Source organism: Cupressus sempervirens, chromosome 8, assembly GCF_028749045.1.
Source record: "Cupressus sempervirens isolate cs-2001-9-10 chromosome 8, ASM2874904v1, whole genome shotgun sequence".
Lineage (NCBI taxonomy): Eukaryota > Viridiplantae > Streptophyta > Pinopsida > Cupressales > Cupressaceae > Cupressus > Cupressus sempervirens.
The window spans coordinates 300,365,172-300,386,632 of record NC_143125.1 but is presented as its reverse complement, the minus strand read 5'-3'; positions in this window follow the sequence as shown (position 1 = coordinate 300,386,632).

The window sequence follows — 21,461 nt, the reverse complement described above, 5'->3', positions numbered from 1 at the left end:
CATAAATAGTCTTGATGAATGAAGGAAATCTACATTGAACAACACTAAAATCATTTAGCATTAGATTAAACAATGGCATGATAGGTTTATCAAAGAGAAAATGTTTGTTTTAGGAGATTGGAAACTCCTTTATGACTCCAAATATCATGATAATCTAGGGAAGTTTCAAGCACACTAGTTAGGACCTTATGAGATTGTTGCTGTATCTCCAAATGGTGTAGTTTAGTTGTCTACCATTATCTATTTGCTTCAAGTTACTTGGAAATGGGAATCGCCTCAAGATTTATAATAAAATAGTTATCTGCGAGGAGTTCTTGCAATAATTCCAACATAGTGAGGATATCCTTGTTCTTGTAGCCAAAGAGTCTAGGTCTCCTACCCTAACTCCTGATACTTCTTGATTCTGTTCAAGGCATTCATACTATAAAACTTTCTTCTTGAAAGTAATTTCTTCACAATCCACTCCACTTCACCTTCTCTCTTTCCCACCTTACCATTCCATCCCATCACTTTGTCAATCCTGATGATCTTTTCTAGAACATCTTTCCTACAATAGTTGCTAGGTACATACTACATAACTTTGCATGCATTTTATTTTATTCAAGCTTTGTTAGGAATTGGTATTATTTATAATTATTTGCTCTTGCATATCTTGGCCTAGTGGGGCCCATGTGTTTTCATAGTTGGGGGGAGGGAAATATTTAAATTTTTGTTTTCAAATCAATTTCAAATCATATGTAACTTTAAAAGTTAATTGAGATGACTGGAAGTAATTGAATGCATAATGTCACATGTTGATGACTTGTCCTTCTATGATTGCATCATTATGAAATTAAGGACATTAAAAGAAGTTACTTAAATTTTAATGATACTTTTCAATGTGTTCAAGTGACAAACCTGTACATGAGCAAAAATTATGAAACTTGATGCAAGAAGGATATTATGAGATATTGTGCATTAAACTCTCCAAGTACATTTCATTTTTTTCTAAGATAACTAGTGTCATAATGTTGCAAAATTTGATTCACCAAGCTATGAAACATCATGCTTTTGCTAAAATTTTGCTAAAGCCAACAATGGGTGGAGGTCTCCAAAGGTATGAGATAGTTGATCACTGGGTTCTTTTGGGTGATGCAGCCAATTACAAGATTTTTAGAAGAAGGGGATGGTTGGATTACCATCTTAGTCTAAAAGGATTTGATGAAGAGTCTGCTCTTCAATTCATTTGCACCTTACGGGATGGCACTACAGTAGTTAAGGTCATGAGAATTATGTTCATAGAAGAAATAGTAGTCGAGGTCATTGGGTTACCCCAGAAAGGAGAAAATTGGGAAAAAGATTTTGACCTATGGGTAGCTAGGAAAAAATTTAGTGTACACCACAACCCCCACTGGAAATTGACAAAAAGTAGGATACTTCTAGATTATCCTTGTTGATGGAGTTTATTTAGCCACCAATGTTTATCATCTAATACTTCACATGTGAAGGATGTTACACATACCTGCATGCCCTACATTTCAAGATTTTGGCTTACCTATGACATGATTGTAGATAGGTAAACCTTCCAAATTTCATATTTAACATTGTTAAGAAACAAGATTCTTTAGTACAAATAGGAAAGGATTAGTCTATCTCTTACCATTGCTTAATAAAATTAATTGTAGAAAGGGAGTTGAATAAGCAATCAATTGGGACATGGTATGAGTTTTTGCAGTTAAATGAGGTAGAGCATAGGTTGGTCAGCCCTAGAGGCCAAGGTGTTGGACAAAGGGAAAGAACATCTACTAGTTTCTGTAAAGTTGTTACCAAAACTGAAAATGTTCTTGAGGCCTCTTCTTGTAGTTATAGACCAACTAAGAAGAGAATTCACAAAGTTGAAGCCTCCATTGCTAGCAAAAAGAGAAGCAAAAAAATAGAAGTTGCTAGTGCCCTTGAGACCCCATCATCTGCTAAGAATAGGTCTACCATTAAGGAAGGTAAAGATAAAGTTGTGGAACCTTAGGCAGAAAGGTTAGAACAACAACTAGATGATAAGAGCAACATTAATGAAACCTTACACTCACAAGAGGAGAAATATTCAGAAAAACCTCTTGAAGCACCTACAGTGGAAATACCTTAAGCAAGAGGAAATGAAAGAATCCTCCATGCTTGTCTAGACCACACACAAGGCAAAGTGCAAGGCTATCTAAGGGAAATAGGGTTCCTAAAACCTCTATTCTAGTGGTTACCCCTGAGTTTTCTAAATGTGAAAAGGAGTCCTCTCTGAAGGAAAAACTGCAACAAAACATAGCTAGTGAAAATGAATACAAATTCTAGAATTTGCAATGTGAAGTTGATTGCAGTGTTAACTATGTGCTTATTGATAGTGATTAGGAGTTTTGTGAGATTGAAGTATCTAAGGAGTTTGAGGAAAGCCTTGATATGCAAGATATTGTGGAAAATTTTGCAGATTTTCCTTCGGAGGACTATCCAGAATCTAGACAAGAAATTGTTAAGGAAATAATAGAAAAACCTGATCAAGATGGGTTAGATACATTAGATACAAAAACAACTAAGTCTAGTAGGGAAGAGAATGTGGTGACAACAATTGTCATAAGAAAAGGAGAATGCTCCACACCATAGAGTGTTAACAAAACTCCCTATTTGGCATCTGAATGGATATACATCTTTAATCAAGAACCATTACTAGCACCCAATCTGCCTACACCTTTGTCCATAGGTATAGATTTGTTTCAACATTTGTTATAGTAGAGAGCTCAATGGAAGCTGGAGAAAGAAAAATTGAAACATATTATTAATGAATAGAGCTATTAGTTGAAATAGAATTTAGACCATAATGAAGTCTTGAAAAGATGAATTGAACAGATCATAGGATTGATTCCTAAATTAATGGAATGCAGGTCACCATCACTAGTGTATGCTTTGTTTCTTAAAGAGCAACTTGTAAATCTTAAACTGACTAGAATTGTGGAAGGTCTTAATCCCTCTATTTCTACCCCACATGAGTTTTATGATGCATTCCAATCTATTCTCATGGCTTTGAAAAATTTACTATGTGAATTATATCTCCATAATCTAGTAGTTACTAATGACACATAGTGGAACTCACTCTTGTATGTAGGGGATGTGTAGTTGAGAGTAATGATGTCATGGATACAGAATGAGATAAGTAGAGAACATCAAGCTACACCTTATATGAAGAGTGAAATGACAGCACCACTACTTATGAGACCAAAGGTTCAACACTCTAGATGAATATTTTTGGATTGGATTTCTATTTTGGGTAACCCTACAAGATCTAGTAAGGTGTGTTCAGTCAATGAACGAGCTTTTATAGATTGGGAACAACACTCATCTCAAGAGGTTGAGACAACAATTTTTTCTTCAAGGCAATGGTAAAGACAAGGATGTTGCATGACTTAAGGATAAGAGAACCCCAATCTCCTTAGAATTTAACTCTTGCTACTATTAGGGTTGCATGGTTTATTGAGTTGGAGAGAAATCAATGCAAATATTAGCTTCCACTAAGGTATCAACCTTCTATTCTCTTGCAACCACTACTTACAATAAACAACAATGTAGAGGATCATGATATGGCAACCAGAGAAGGCTCAAGGAGAATTATGGTTACTTCGACTATGTTTTGAATGAGCCAGGAGAAAGGACACCTAGTGACTGGAGAGTTTGGGCCTAGATTAGGAACTTCATGGTTGTTGGGGACCAACAATAGATCAATTGGGAGAAATGATGGGCCTCTAAAAGGCCATTATTTTGAGATCCTTTTATCCTATTTCTAGATAATTATCTTGTAGAAACAATTATGATTCTATGGTTTTAAGGAAATGAACTTATGTTTTTACGAATATATTATCTATATGCTAAGACATGAAGTTGAAGTATACATAGTTCAGATATGCTATGTTTTGTTGAATCTATGGACTTCTATGGTATAATGAACGGAAGTTACATACTGATAAATGTTTTCCTCATCCATGCTATGTTTGGGTAGGTTCTTTCTTGTAGCCATAGGATTTGCAAAGAGTGATAGTTTGAACATTACACCTTTTTCTAACATTGATGATGGAATGAATATATGTATGTGAAAGTTGTAAGCATTCAATGTTTTGTAGGTAACTATGTGTGTATTCAAAGTCAACACCTCAATGCTAAGTCAAAGCTAACCAGATTGCTGAACTGCCATGAATGAACAAGATACTAAATGTTTTCTATTATGGTAGTGCATGAATATAGCTTCCTCAACCTGCTATATTATTCGAAGGTTTAATCATGGTTAGTAATATTTCTATTGCAAACTTTATGAGTTTGTAGTTGATCCTCATTGATGGAGTGATTGTAGAGTTGGGAAGTTGTTGTAGTTTCCCTTTAAATAATGAATATTGTAGCTTTGAAAGAATTTTTTGGGAGAAAGATAGAATATATTGATTTTAATAACCTTAGCATGTGATCTTGTTTTTAATTAGATGCAATCTCTTACCATGAATGGATAGAATACAAAGTTCCAGTTTACATCTTCTGTCTTGATTATATTTTCTATTCACTCATCCAAGAGGGCCCACTTGGTGAGTGAACTACTCTGTTAGAAAAGATTTGATTTCCTTGCTTGTTTCTTTGCAAAGTAGAATTCCATTGTTGCTACAACCATTGATAATAGAATCAGTAAATTATTCCCAATGCATAGGTGCATATATAGATTTACAGTTTGTAGCATTACTTTAAGCTCTAAATTAAGATGTTGTTTTAATTTCTAGCTTAAGTATCCTTCAACATTCCCTTTGTTTTAGTTTTAATGACTTAAAGAAGAATTAGAGCATATAATTTGCAGCCATCCTTACCAGCTTATGCTCCCAGGTTGACAAAATGAAATGAAGTCAGTATGTTGTTTTTTAGGAAAACACATGATTCTATCTAAACTATCCAATCCTTTGTTACTAAGATATTTAACTAATTGACTAGTAGGAATGAAGGGGAAGGGTTTTATAGCCATGTGGTGTGTAAGAGTTGTGAGAAACATGATCTCATAGTTGTGGGTTTGTAATCCTATGAATTTATTCATGCAAACTTGCAACTGCGAGTTTTAATTTTTTTGGTATTGTTAGGTTTTACTCTCAAAAAATGGATTATGTTGATGAGAGAACATTTCCTTGATTGAGACTGATATACCTACAAATAATGTTAAAAACCTAACACACAAAATAAAAAGCACAACATGTTACTTTAGTTAGTTAACAAAATAAGTGCAAAATATAATCAAAATGACCCAAATGTGGGGTCCCACTGGGTGTGCCAAAATGTAATGCTATAAAACCTAGTATGATATGAACATTAAGAGTTAGATTAACATTCATAACTAAATCAAAGAAAAACTAATGATAAGATGAAGGAAAAAACCATGGAGGAAGGTAGACCAAAAATGGTAAGCTCCTTGACTATGATGATGTTGATGTGCCTAGTGATGAGGGATGTGTGCTTGTATGTACTCAAGCTTCAAGTGGTAAGTGATCAAGGCTGGAGATGGATGAGAGATTCAACAATGAAGGTATGGAAAGATTTTAACTTGATGAAGATGTAAAATGGTTGCGTTGTTGTGGTTAATTGGGCATTATAAGTTTGCATTAAGAGTTGATATGGATTGTGAAGGGAGAGGGTTTCATTTATAGGCTAAGGGGTGGTGAGATGAAGGGTCAGGATGTGAGGATTGAGGAATGGTGAGGAAGGGCTAGGATGAAAGGAAGGGGGAGCACATGGATTGTGATTCTTCAAAGCTCTATCCTTGTGACAAGTGTTGCAAGGGGATTGGATGGTCAAAGTGGGGGGTTAAAGGGAGTAATTAGGATGGAAGAAGGGTATAAGAGGATTTAAGGGCATTTATGGCATGTAAGAGCCATCAATGCTCTTGGATAGGAATGTTAGAGGATAGGGGAGACTTTTGACTTTGGCTTGGGTTAGAAAGTCTTAACCCTTGCTTAAAGTTGTGCACATGTTTAGGAGTGGGATTATGCTTGGCTTAGGATGGGACTAGGTGGAAAGTGGGTTGGGGTTTAATGAGGTAGGTTAATTAGCTAGCTAAGCAAGGTAAGTATGGGTGAATGAGTTGTCTTAGGGTAGTAATAGGGATTTAGGATTGGTTTGGGGTTTTAGGATTGATTTATTAAATATTTTATTTAATAAATGGGGATTTTGAATTAAATTAAATTTTTTTTTTCATTTATTTAATTTAATAGAGGAATGGGAATTTAATTGATAAATTGATTTCGGGTTATCATTTGATTTTATCAATTGGACTGTGGTTAATTAAATAAATAAACAAACTAGGGGATGATAGTTAATTAATTAAATATAAAATATTTAATCGATAATTTCCTAGGAGATGACTAAATTAGATTACTTAGTGATGTAATCATATTTAGGTGTCTACAGGTTTGAGTCTTGAAAGCATTGGGAAGTGGAAGAACTAGGAAGACCTAGTTTTGAACTGTTAAATAGGATGGTTTGATAAAACCACTATATGGAAGAGTCAGTTGGGAAAAATGGTTTCATAATCCTTGAGTTTTGATTAAAAATGAATAATTTTTAGAGTTTGGGGTTTTGGGGTTGATATTTCTTATAGTTTCTTTGGAAAATAAGGGTAATTATGCCTTAAATAGAGACTATTTGAGCATTTTTGTTCAAAGTTGTCAAAAAAAGCATACTTGGTTCTAAGACATGTTATAGAGAGTCTAAAAGAGTATTTGAAGATTTAATTTAATCTTTTATAATCTTTGAGTGATTGGGTGAAAAAGAAAAAAATAGAGTTTGCAGACCTAATTAAGGGTTTGGTCTAGGTGAAGGGTGTTACAAATTTTGAAAATAAATATAAATAAAAAATCTAATGAAAGAGATAGATTAATAAAAAGGAAATGAAATTGATATAATAAAAATATGAGACCAATTTATAATATTAATTCTTAAAGGCATAATAGCATCAAATTTCCCAATATGTGATATGATATTTTATATGACATTCAAAAGAGCTAGCCTATTTATATATGAAAGAGTTGATAGGAGGCTTGGATAAGGCATAGACAAGTGTCTTAACTTGGAGGAAGTAGAGTCCTAATGGAATCAACCACTTACCATCCACCAACAATCTAGAAGGGTGTGCCCAAATAGGACTTAACAATATCTTAGGGGTAGTTGGAGTCAAAAGTTTGACTCAACAACATCCTCTTAAGAATAATATCCAAAATAAATAATTCATCCTAATAAATAAGTTCACTCGAGTAAACTTAATAGAAGAGTGAAATGGAAAAAAACCATTTACTCTCACTGCCCTTTAAGTGCAACCTAGGGAGTACTATAATGCAATGCATAGATAATGAGTCCCGATAGCAAAGCCATGTTAGGTTCCCATGCACAACTAAAAACATGAAGTCTTCTAGAAAGAGGAGAAAGAGGGAAAACTAAAGGGAAATATCCTCCCCCTAAAAAAAAAATGCATAAATGGAAGGAAATTCAATACCCCCTCATTGTTACATACACCATGCACATACAATCAATATGTATGAGAATAAGAGAGACATAGTAGCCCCACTTTAATATAGAATATAGATCAACTGTAGATGCTTCCAACTCAATGTAGAAACTACACCATGATTGAAGAAAAACATTCCTTGCCTTAGGAATAAATAAAATTAAAGGTGTATCAATGAAGCCTCCCCAATCCGAAGGAAGAAATGTCATTAAGTATGAAATATTTGAAATGTGCTCAAGTTTTTCTATGTCAATGCTAGAAGGCACCTCCTCTAAATAATATTTACTAAGCCACTTTGCTAGAAAAAACAAGTCAAGATCTTGAGAATTAATGAAGAACATGTATCAAAGACTCAAGTGTCTCCTTTAAAGATAAAATGGCCTCCTTCAACTATTGTATCAATGTATCTACATGTTAACCTCAAGAGAGTAATCAAGTAGACAATGAAGATAAGGATCATTGTCTTCCCTTGCAACAACTGTAGAAGGATCATTCTCACCAAAGAGAAAATGAATGCCATCAATACTGTCTCCCAAGTCCATAATGTTGGAATCTACAGAAAACCTAAAATGTCTATCAAGTAGTCATCCCATGGAACTGATTTAGGATTTATGGAAAAAAAAAATCCAAAATCTAATGAAAGAGATAGATTAATCATCTAGAAACAAAACTAATAGAATAACAATATAAGACCAATTTATGATGTAAATTCTTAGAGGCATAGTAGCATCAATACTTCCCAATATATGATATGATATTTTATATAAAATAAAAAAGAATTATCTTGTTTATATAGAAACAAGCTAATAGGAGGCTTGGACAAGGTTGAGACAAGTGTCTCAACCTAGAGAAAGTAGAGTCCTATCGGAATGAACCACCTACCATCTACCTACCCTTAGATTTAACCATACCTCAGGAGTATTTAGACTTGAAAGTGTGACTCAATTGTAGAAGTTGATGAAAGCCAACTTCACAACTCACCAAGATCACCTGCATGCAAATAACCTATTGAAAAGAAACCAAAGAAGGAAGGATGGAGCTTGGAGAAACTAAATGGACTAGGAGAAAAATATTGTAACAATGAAATAAGTATTGCTGTACAAAAATGATATGAAAGATATGAAATTACAATAGGAGACCCTGAATATAAAGGCCTCTAGGAAGCTTGTAGAACAAGCTAGAAAGAGCTAGGAGATAAGGTCGACAACTAATCATATGTCCACTAAAGGTGGATTATCCTTGATCAAGGTGAGAAGATAAGTATGACTTAGATAGGAACAAACTCTCGTGTTGTCATCAATTCCTAGACTACAACTAATAACTAAATGCATTAACCTAAGTAAACTTAAGTAAAAGCATAAATAATAATAATTTACTCTAACATCAAAAATTTCCTCCTAATAATAATATCAAAAATAAATAATTCCTCCTAGGAAATGAGTTCACCTAAGTAAACTTAATAAAAGAGTAAAATGAAAAAGAACCATTTACTCTAATAAAGGGTGCAATTTGCACTTGTGAGCATGATCTATTAATAGGATTGTAAAACCTATTGGAACACATCAAAAAAAGTTTGATAAAGTTTATCAAAGTGTTATGACCATTGGGTATAGGTGTGAGAAGGTTTGGAGTTCCTAAGGTGTAGAGTGCATTTGGGAAAGATAGAGTAGTAATACATTTTAATCCTAATTAGGTGATGAAGTTTGGCATTACCACTTGGATTTGAATTAGTAAGGGTCATTTTAAACCATATATAGGACTACTAATGTTTGATAGAGGACTCCTTCCAAAATTTGGTTTTCCAAGATGGACAAAAATTAGCTTTTGAAAAGTTGATAATTGTTAGACAACCTTCCCTTTTGTGTGCAAGTAACTTGTTCCTTTCTTCATGAAACCTTTTTAGTAGCCATTTTTAGTAAGTTTTAAGAGATTGGAAAGGCCAATCAACAAGAATGAACATCTTTCCACAAGAGAGTTGGGAAGTGTGTGGGAAGTCATTTAGAGAAATTTTGGAGAAACTTTTGTTGTTCACCCACTCTCTAGTTTTGGAGACCACTTAGGTTTGGAGAAGAAATTTGGCTAAGAAAGAAGACTTGAGGTTGGTTTTTTAATTCTCATAGTTAGATGCTTTCATTCTATGTGAAGAGAAATAAGGTTTCATTTGTTTGTGGGAATTGATATTTGCTAATTCCTAAAATTTCTAATCAGCATTTTGGATGCACAAAATCAAAATTGGCATTTGAGTTTTGTATTCCTATTTTGGCCCAAGATGAGGTTTTATTGATTCCATCTTAAGAGGTGGAATTCCAATTCTAGTTTTCCCTAATCCATATTTCACAAATATTTCAGGTATGGTGTTAGGAAATTGAATTTTCTTGACAATTGCAATGTAATTTGGGGTCCGTTGCTAAGAAAATATTTCTAATCTAAATATGGCTACCTAAATGAAGATGGTTTTCTAGAGTGGGTATTAGTTGGTGACCAAAAAATATTGCATTCATCAAGTCATTCCAGCTAAGTGAATGTGGTAGTGGCCCAAGATGGTTCTAGAAATTACAAAATAATTATGATTGCTAGTAAGATAGATTCTTTTTTTTTTCCAAGTTTTACAAACACTTAAGTGCAACTGTAATACCAAATGGTAATCATGAAAATAAAAATTTATTTGATTATGAATTTCAGTTTTGATAGTACAAATTACAATCACAATTTCATCATCATATTGGGAAAAGATGAACACAATTTAAATTTCTCATAATGTGTGACTCATGATTTATTTCTTAACTATCATTTCTTGTAATGGATTCATTGCAAGAAATATGAAATTCAAGAGCACAATCGGGGAAAAAAATCACCAAGTCATTTCACTTTGAGTTGGGTTAGACCTACCAACATTGTATAGGTGTAGTATCAAAGGTTATCAAGACACTTTAATGTCTACTCTCTCCATCAATTCTACAACAACATCATCACCAAATGATTGATGAGAAACTAGAAGAACACATTGACTATAAAAGGAAGATTTGATCCCAACAAGAACACTAGAATTTCTATACATAACTGCATAGTGTTGGCATATATTTGGAGTATAAATAAAAAAAAATAAAAAATAAACAAACAAATAATTTGATTTTTTTTTTTTTTAAATATGAAAAAAATCTTTGCCATAAATTCTAGGTGAACCAAATGGGTCAAATCATATTTCCAAAATCAAATTCTAGACTAACAAATCTAACATTTGACAGATTCCCATATTAGTAAAATGTTGCATTTACTAATTTTAACAACCAAAAGGGCCCTAAAAGTTTTTTTATCAATGTTGTGTTTCTTGTTTATGTGTTTGGAGCTAGTTCTCCTTGAATGTTGTTGTTTCTTTCTATATCGTCTTAAATTACAAGCACTTTAATTTAACTATGGGTTATCACCCATTTAATGTGATTTTATCATTCATTTGTATTTCTCCCATTTCTTCTCATTTATCTTAGATGAAATTAGGGTAGGGCCTAATTGACCCTCCTTAGTGTTCCTATTTCATAGCATAAAACTTGAGGTAGGATCTATCCACTTGGGTTCTTCCTTGCCTTCCTCCAATCATTCAAAATCTCTTTTTCACACCAAAACTAAATTTTATTGAAAATTGTACTTGATTTTTGACAAACGAGACCTATTTTGGGACCTTAAGGAAATCCTAAAGGTTTCTAGGCCAAGTTGGTAGGGAAATAGTGCATCCCCACTCAATGAGGGACTAGTGCATCCCTACTTGGGACCTACTTTGTGTCCTTTTCTTGGGCCCCATGTCCAAGTTAATCCAAGGTGAAAAATTCAAGGTCCAATAGATTAGTGGGAGAAATTTTATTCTAAGCCCTTTATAATCCCATTCATTTTCCTCATTTTTCATCATGCATTCACAATATCATTTCATGCACACTAGTACTAAAACACTCAAGTCTTCAAGTCTTCAAGCATTCAAGTGTTCAAGCATCCAAACCATTTTCAATTACATTCAAGAAGATCTCTTTGCAAGACATTGGAAAGGATATCTCTTACACTCAAGATGATTTCAAGGAGCTTCAACGAGTTCATTTGTGGGATTAATTATCTATCTTCCATGCTCATGCTACAACCTTTCAAAATAGATCTTTCTTTAGTGATGACAATGGAGCTTGTCATCAAGAGAGGGTTCCTACTTATATTCATTATTTTCCATATTCTCACCCCCTTGATCCAATTCAATTGGTATAGTGAGATCATTTCATTCCATTTGAGATATCCTACTATTGTAAGGTAAATTCGTGCATTTAATTTCCATTTCCAACATTTTACTTATTTTCAATATCAAGGTTAATTCCTAAATTGGGGTTTGACCAAGGTTAGAGTGTCGATTTGGATAACCTTTTTGTGAAACTTCAAAGATTCAAAAATTGTTTCGTGATTAGACACCATTGAGTAGGGATGTATTGCATCCCTACCAAGTCGATCATGCTGCCTAAAGTTGACCATACTTCCTAAATTTTTCCCTGCTACCTTAGGCCGACCCTACAAGAAAGATGAACAATTTCTAGGTTTTATAGATCTTACAGTTTGTAGTCCACAATATAGAGTTTGACAATCCCATAGATTATTTGATAACCTATTTACATGTTTGTATTTAATAAGGCAAGTTTTGTTTCCTTTTTCATTTCAATACATATTTCCATTTCTTTACACTCAAACCTATATTGCATATCTACCTTGATAAAAACCCTCTCTTTGTGGAGGTGAGGGAGAAGTAAGTCCAAGTAATTCACCCTTTTGCATTAGGTTATTATTAAACACTTTATCTTGTGTTAATTGGGCCTACATTAAGAGGCAAATCTTGGTTTTCACCCTTTATTTGTGGTTAGGGTTGTGAATCCATTCCCCCCCTACACATCTATGTAAACATGAGACACATAAATTCCACATTTGATTTTGGTGCTAGTTTTCCCTTTGAATTCTATTGGAGCGAGATTAAATATTCACCTTGTATACATTAGTGAGCCTACACACTTTCCTGCCTTTGTTTGATTTTGGAGTTAACTTTTCCAATCTTAGATTTTTTTAATTTGTGAATATAGATCTAGTCTTGCTTGCACTAGTAGTGTTTGGCTAGCTCTTTTTCATGGATCTTGCAACATTGTGTATGTACTTTTCATGCTTTATTGTTCAAATGTTTATTGGATCTTGCATACATTAAAATGAAACAATGATTAGTTGGATCTACTCTATATGTTCTTCTCTTTTTCTTATGTTATAAATTTTTTTTAACACATTCTCCAAACACCTTTCCCTTATCTTTGACATAAAACATCACCCTCCTATAAATTTAGATTTATCATGTGATCTTCATCTTTATGGAAATGAGTGATAGATTCCTATTGGCCTTGCTACTAATTGAGGTCTTGCCTATGATGATACATTAGTTAAAGGTGAAAATATATGTACTTTCAATCCTCTCACCTTTATGGATTCCAACTTTAACTCATTACCATTTCTCTTCTCTAGTATTCTTTATTGATAGAGATGTTCCTTCCATTGATAATGCAACTATTTGGGATGAACTTCTAGACAAGGATGTTGACTATTCTCTTTCTCATGAGAAATATAACATAATGATTAATACATTTTCTTTTGAATATGAAAATCTTAATGTTTCTTATTCTCCTAATAAATATCCTCCTCTTAGTGATATTTTAGAGAAAGAAGAAGATATTATGAATACTTTCACCAATGTGACCTTGCCTTTATTTGATGTTCCTAGTAGAGAGGAAAAATTAATGGAAATCCATAATCCCTATTCTACGGATTCTTAGGAAAAGAGAATAATGGTAATCTTCTTAATATTCTCCCTTCCAATGATGTGTCTATTGAGATGCAAGATCTTAATCAAGTTAATGTTTCTCAACCTATCCTCACTAATAGGGACCATCCTTCATCAAATAAACCTCTTCTCACCATTAAAGGTTGTCCTAAAATAACTATTAAGGGAAAATTTAGTGATCTTGTGGATTATCATGTGGTTTCTAACACCTATTGTACATGTTGAGCTATTGTTTTATACAATGCTAAACGACAAGAATTCTTGTGAATTCCTCTCTTGAAAAGCTGATTTTGTAAAATCGACTCTAAGGTTTAAGGTGATCTTGTGACCTATTGGAACCCACCCAGTTGAAGATAAATGTGAATGTTCACGAGGAGGCTTTTGCTGGTTCATTTTGATTTTGGATGGGATGTAGAATCTGTACACTATTTCAAAAATAGCACACAAAGAACTATATTTTTGTATTTATGAATGCAATCTAATAATGCAACTAATATGAGTTCCTATTCTAACAAGGGGTTAGCAAATCAAATAACATAACTTGAAAGCAAATAGCATGAAATTCAAAGCAAATAATGTGAAATTGAAATCCTAACAGACATAAGCTATAGAAAACATCACAGTATGAGTTAAGGTTTTGAAGAGATCAGTAGGTAACCAATGAAAATAGGAGCAACACTTCCTAGATTCCATTGATGCAATCGTCAATGGGAAATTTCAATAATCGAATGATGTTTCACTCTTCATCAAGTCGCAAGGCCACAGAAAGTGTGCTCATGTGAGACAAAGAATTATCTAGGCACAATTTGGTGATTTCTTCTCAAGCTCGATATGTTAGTGGAATTCGCAAATCTGTAGCAAACACCAGAACTAAAAGATCACAAAACTAGAAAGAACACAATAAACCTTTGGCTCAATCAAAATTCCATGAACAAAATTCATAAAAAAATGACACATTTAGGTAAGAATCACTACAGTCCAATTGTGAGCACCAAAAGCATAATTTTATTGCATAATAATGGTGACCTTTTTTACATATTACAATGGGGTATTTATAAGAAATTGTCTCCTCAATTTGTGTTGAGAGTGTGAGATATTCTTCATGCAATAATATGCTTTTAAACAATAAAAAAAACTAAATATATACAATCTAACAATTAATCTGGTGCTTAGAGGGACTCCATCCATATTTTATTCATTAATTGGATGCATGAGCCCTTTACATGTCAAAAAAAAAAGAAAATATAAGAGAAGAAATAGGAAGAAGCTCCGAGTCAAAGTGGAAGTGTTAGGAAGTGCCAAAAATAGAAGCTAGTCATTTACTAGGCATGTGTCGAAGTTAAATTGCTATCAAAATGATTTTTGATGCATGGAAAGTGCTATTTTTGGAATAAGCAGTTAAATATCAGTGCACCTTTAAATTGTGGAGCTGTGGACCTATGTACTTGCACACCTGTAGAGATGTGGACCTCAATAGGGTCAAAAATATCAAAATTTTACTGAGTGTCAAAATTGAAATTTTGGCATCTGGGTTTTGTTCTTCTTCATCCCAAAGTTGTGTTTGGATGTTTGCCCTTGAATTTCTCTATCATCTTAGTAATCTTAGTCACATCTAGAAGATCTAAAGCCTCATATTCATCTTTTACCTTCTATCTATAATTGTCTACTCAATTCAGGTGTCAGTAAAGTCCCCAAGTTTGGCATCCAATTCTAACAATGCTTCTTATATCCTAAATTCTTGCCAAATATCCTCATCACTAGATGCCTCCTCTAAGGTCTTCTTAAAATTCTCTACTACTACCTCAACTAGAAATAGCTTCTCTTGTTCCTCATCCTCAAAAATATCCAAGCATGCATCACTATATAGCTTCTCTGCTTCCAAAATTCACTCTTGGGCTTGGTCCTTGAGCTGATGAATCTCCTCATGTAATGTTCCCATTACTTTATTGCTATCTGCTATCTTTTCTATCCAATGATCGATCATATCTAGCTCTTCTCCTGTATATAAATCAATCAAAATGTGGTACCTTTTCCCCTTAATGGCTTGTAGAGTTTTCAAATCTTTACTTCAAGCCTATACTTCATCCATAATACTAGAGTCCTGCTTCAAAATTGCAATAATATTATTCACATTCTCTTGCATAGTATGCAATAACTTCAAATTCCCTGTGATTATCGTAACAACTTTATCTTCAAGGATTTCTTGCCACTCCTGACAAGCCTTCAAAAATGGATCTAATTGTACACCTCCCCCTTCTCTAAGTATGGTATTCAAAGTCTTCCCAGGATGTTCAAGATCAAGAGGACCAACAACTTTGGCTAGATATCCTTGTAGGATCTCAACCTGCCTTTAAAGTGTTTGGAGTTTGGCCTCTTCTTGCTCCATGTGCCTGAGGACCTCTTTAACCCCCATGGTCATCATTAGTTGGGCTAAATCCCATGTAGGCCTTCCCAACACAACATCCTTCAATTCATAATCCTTGAGGCTAAGGCTTTCCACATTTGTGCCTTCAGGAGGGAGAGCCACTTGTGCAAATAATTCCTAGTTCCTTGTATCAGTGGAAAATTGCATTTGTACTACCTCATGTGATGGGGAATCAGGTTTATTCAAGATCTCTACTATGTCACAAATGTCATCCTTCGAAGCACATAATTAAAACTTAATACTCCTCATTATTTCTTCCAAATCCATCTAGGGATGCATCCTGCTGAGGACCTAGCTCTTGATGATGAAGGGGTATGATTTGCAATTTCCTTCCCTTTGTCACTCTTGCTTAGAGTTATCTCCTATTGTGAGGGCTTCCCTTTTGTAGCTTTAGTCTCCATGGATCTTGTAGCTTGCACCTCAGTGTCTTAGGAAGGTGGTTGAGAATATTCCACCATTTGTCCCTCCTTTGATACTTCATCGATTGCCATTTGTTCTGGTCACTCTTCTAATGATGGATCCTTCTAAACTCTAAGGTGGAGGAGTCACTAAGCCCTATTCTACCAGTATAAGTCATGGTGGAGATGAAGGAGTAAGATCAAGACCCTATGTATCTGGTGGTATTTGCATCCAATATTCCTATTGAGGTTCACCTATAGGAGTGTCCCTGATCTTATCACCAATCAACTCTATACCTATAGGCATGAAATCAAAATATAACATTGAGAAAATTTCATCACCCTCTTCACTTTGATCATCCACCCACTATTTTACTTCATCTTCTGAAGAAGAGAGTTCTAAGGGTTCTACTTGAGTGGATGGTGGGGTACCCATGGTACTCTTCCTCCTTTGCAACTCTGTGGCTCTAGCTAGCCAAGTTCTTCCCTGTAGGGGCACTTGTTCCTCTTCCTCTTCTGATTCTTCTTCTTCCTCCTCCTCTTCATCTCCCTCTAAAATAGTTTCAGGAATAGATGGAGAAGGCACCAATCTTCTATTGATCTTTTGCCTCTTTTTCATTCAAATCTTAATCCTCTTCTTTTGTTTCTTGGAGGTAGAAGGAGAAGTTGGCTCTTCTTGTGTAGGAGGAATTGAGGCCTATGGAATCCCTCCCTCTTCTAGTTGGATAGACACAATGGGAGGCAATTGAGGTTCATCTTGGACTTGAGTAGCTCTAGTATCTTTAGACCCTTGTGTACTCTATTCTTGTTGCTGGGGAGGCACCTGTTCTTCAGCCTATTCTATCTAAATCCTCTAAGGGGAGGTCCTCTTTCTTTTGTTCTTTCCCTTCCTCTTTGGAGGGTGATAATATCCAATTGGGCGATCAAGCTAGTACACTCTTTCTGGCCTGATAGGAGACTGGACCACAAAGGTAGGAATTGTTACTTTCTTCCCTCTATCTCTTTCTAGGTGGGCATGTACATGAAAAATCACTGTATCAGGAATTGGATCAAGTGGAAAAGGCTTCTTGATCCAATCCTTCATCATTTTGATGACATGCCTCGCTCGATGATTAATATCATCGGCCTCCTCCCTGTTAACCTCAACATTCACAATGGGTCTTTCACCAATTTTGTCTGCTTTGAATAGGGGATCTAGTAGCTCCTTAGAATCCTGTTGCCTTATTTCCTTCAGGATGTTCAACTAGAGAGCCTTTTATACTAGATACAAAGTCATCCTACAATAGTCCCTAATGTAGACATTGTAGTCATTTGTGGCATTCATCCAGTGATCTTCAACAACATCCTCATGATGGAAGTCCTTTCTTGCCAAACTCTCCACTCTCCCAACATTGTCAAAATAGGGCTAGGGAGAGTTGTCTTCTTCAAGGGGATAATTCTCCCACTCCCACTCGAATGATGGAATATCCTACTTAGGCTTCACCTGATAAGGTCCAATGACTAATGACCATGCCCAACAAGGTCTCCGTTGTCTCTTTATCTTTTCATAGGCCGACTCAATTTTCTTGGAAATCTCTAATAGTACTAGTTTGTCACTTGGATATCTAGGGAGCTTCTTAGGATTGATAGAGGTACCAACTACCCATATATACATGAACATCTTGAACTGGATAAAATAGGCTTTGAGAACTGTAATCTATACTTTGGCTTCATCGAATAACCTCTTCCGATAGTCTCCCTCAATGAATTGAATGATTGCAAAGATGAATGCATCATTCATGATTTTGTATTCCTTTCCTTGTGCTGAGAGCTTCTTCTTCACCAGATGAGGGTAGACTATGTATGGCCAGCATTGGGATCTTGCATATTGCCTCTTCTGTACAAACCAAGGTAGTTTTTTACCATGTAGGAAGTCATATAAAACTTCTTCTTCTCCTTTACTATCCTCAATTGCTCACACAAGTTTTCACTTAGTGTGGTGGCCTAGTTCAATGGTATCTTCACTTGTTTGATGGTCTCAATGAAGTTGACCATGAAGGTGCTAAGGTGGCCCACTACAAGTAAGCCTATGACTTTTCTTAAGAGAATGATAGAGTACCCAAAGTCCTCCTTCATGTATCCCTGAGTCATGTCTACTTTGCCTATTATCCTTCCTCGAGGAGGCTTCTCAATGAGGTACAAGGATTGTATGATGTCAATCACATCCTGCTAGTGCTCCTTGTACCATCTCTCAACTACTTCATACGAGAGCCTAATGAATTGATTTTCTTTCGGGAGATGGAAGACCCTCTCAATGTTGTCGAATCGTAAATCCAATACAACCTCTCCTGTGATGCTTTTGACCATTCTTTCTTCAGGAACAAAATGTTGTACCAGGGCCATGATTAATTCTGTTGATTGTACTAACATAGGATGTGACATTGCGTTCACTAACCTGAAATGGATCAATGAGGATACTAGTATAGATCTCTCCATTGGTTTGTTACATATTTAAAGGAATTCTCCTAGATCTGTGTGCCCTAAATTAGTATCTTAGATTTCTATGTGATCATCATGGAATCTTGACTTTGAGGGAATGCCTTGGAATTTCAAAACCATGGGTTTGGGTGCTACTCCGGATGTGGATGCAAATTGATCACCTGTACGTTGTGAGAAAAAAGTTTATTAGTTCAAAGTAATAAAGACTAGAAATAAAATGTAAAAGCTCTAAATTTAAATAAACACAAAGGAAAATAAAATGCCCAATTTGGGCATTTTATTTATTTATTTATTTATTTTAAATTTTGTATTTTAAATTTTTTTAATTTTTTTAATTTTTTAATTTTTTAAAATTTAATATTTTTATATTTTATATTTTATATTTTTAATTTTTTTTTAAAAAAAAAAGTGTGCATAGGGCACAAGAGGCGTGCCCTAGGTGTGGGAGGTGTCGTGGTTAGGGTTTGTGTGGCGCATGATGGCAGGAGGGTGTGTAGAGGAGTTTAGGCATCGCAGGCATGAAGAAGGCATGAGTGTTGCGCACTATGGGCACAAAGTGATGTTGTAGGTGCGAGTGCCACAGGTGGTGTTGTTAGTGTCGCAGGCATGAGTGCTGCGTGGTGCAAGCACAAAGTGATACTGATGGGCACGATGTGTTTGGTGCCATGGGCATTGTATTGGTGGCATTGTGGGCACAAAAAGTGCCATAGGCATGATGTTTCTTAGCATCACAGGTGCATGTATTGGTGGCACCATGAGTGCTATGTTTTTGGCATCGTGAACATGAACACCATGCACTGTGGGAGTAAAGAGTTTGGCATTTCGGGCATGAGCACTGTGTGCTGCAGACACAAAGAGTTTAGCATCATGGGCATGAGTGCTGTGTGCTATGACCGCAAAGAGTTTACCTTGGTGGCGCTATGATGAAACCCTAATGATCATGAACAAAATGCTACGTGTTTGAGTGGGGGTGGGGGTTTTATAACCCCCTGCCCATGCGGGGTGTGCATTGCACCTTGACATGGGTGCACAGTGTGTGCCTCGCAGGCTACGTGCGCACGATTTGATTTTTTTTTGAATTTTCCAATTTTTTATAGTTTTCCAATTTTTGATTTTTTTTTTTTGTGTTTTTCGACTATAACACTTTTGACTTCTAATATTTTTTCTCAACTCTCGAACTATGAATTCGAGAGTAAGAAAAAAATAGGGGGCCCCCATTCCTATTGAGGAATGGGGCATGTGTTGTGAGACCACAATAGTACAAAGAATAATCCTCAACCTACTACTTATCTCCCACCTTCTCAACCCATTGTTCCTCCTCAGCCCCATCTTTATCATAATCTTGGGTTAGATTATGATTTAGTATCACAATTATGCAATACCCTTACCAATATTTCTTTTTTGGGAACTTCTTCAAAAATCTCCTACATATCATGAAGCCTTGAAACAATCTTTATCCAATATCTCAATTATACTTCCAAATCAAGATGACATCAATTATTTTTAATAATGCATAAATTCTTCCCCTACCCAATGTCTAATTATATTTACTCATGATGATTTTCCTTCTAAGGAGATTCAAGATTGTTATGATTCTCTTATGGTAGTTGTGTCTATTAACAAAGATACCATATGATAAATGTTTATTGATAATGGACCTGGTTTGAATGTCTATAGTATGAATATATTAAAGGCTAAGAATATTGATCTTACATCTATACAACCTGAGAACATTCCTATTCAAGGATTTGATAACATAGCTAGAATAACTTTGGCTACTATTGTAACACCCTACTAGGGAACCCAAAAGAAATAAATCTACTATGTCACTAAGTTGCTAAACATTTTTTTTAAAGATTAAAACAATCAAGAAATAACATAGTAGAAGAAATAAATCATATACATACATAAACAACACAATAATAGTTACATCTCTCAAGGGTTCCACAACATTGAATCACACACATAAGTTTTAATAAGATTTAATCTAATAAGTAAACTAAGTCCATATCATAGAATAACCATAAGTACAAAATCACATGAAATAATTTACAAGTACATAAGATGCCACATGACATAACCCAAATGCATAATCATCCTCTATACAAGTGACGGGTGTGAAATGCTGAAAGAATATACATCATGATAAGATCGAACATCCCATAGAATCTCAAATAATCAAAGTACAATATACTAGACTATGACCATAGCACATAATCACAAGACCAAAAGAATAAAACAACTACAAAAGGTACATCCAACTGTCATATCTCAATAGTATAAGAAACACTACCACCCCACCATCCCAACCCCACCCCCCACCACCCCCCCCACCCCACCACTATGCCGAGGAGGTAATCTCAAGCCCCCAAACAAATAAAAATCCAAAAATCAAAACAAGAATCTAGGTCAAGGAATCCTAATAGAAATATATATCTCAAAGGTACCAAGTACACAAGTAACATCTAATCCCAGAGGCAAATAAGACACAAGAAACCTAATATGCATGAGAGAAAGTGTCATCACATGTGTCAACTCTAAGGTTACCCTGGCAGCCTCTCTAGGCTCCACCCCCTAGTGACTCTATGCGACATCAGTATCCTTTCTTACAAATAAGGCATACTAACAAGGCAAGGTTGCAAACAAGAATCCTCTCTACTCCCATCCTATCCTGTACTAGCACTCGAGGCATGAGAGAGGTAATACAATTACTCTTGTTAATTCATTTTAACCCCATTAATGAAATATTATCACTTATTAATATAACTTACAATGGGTTACCCAGGTAGC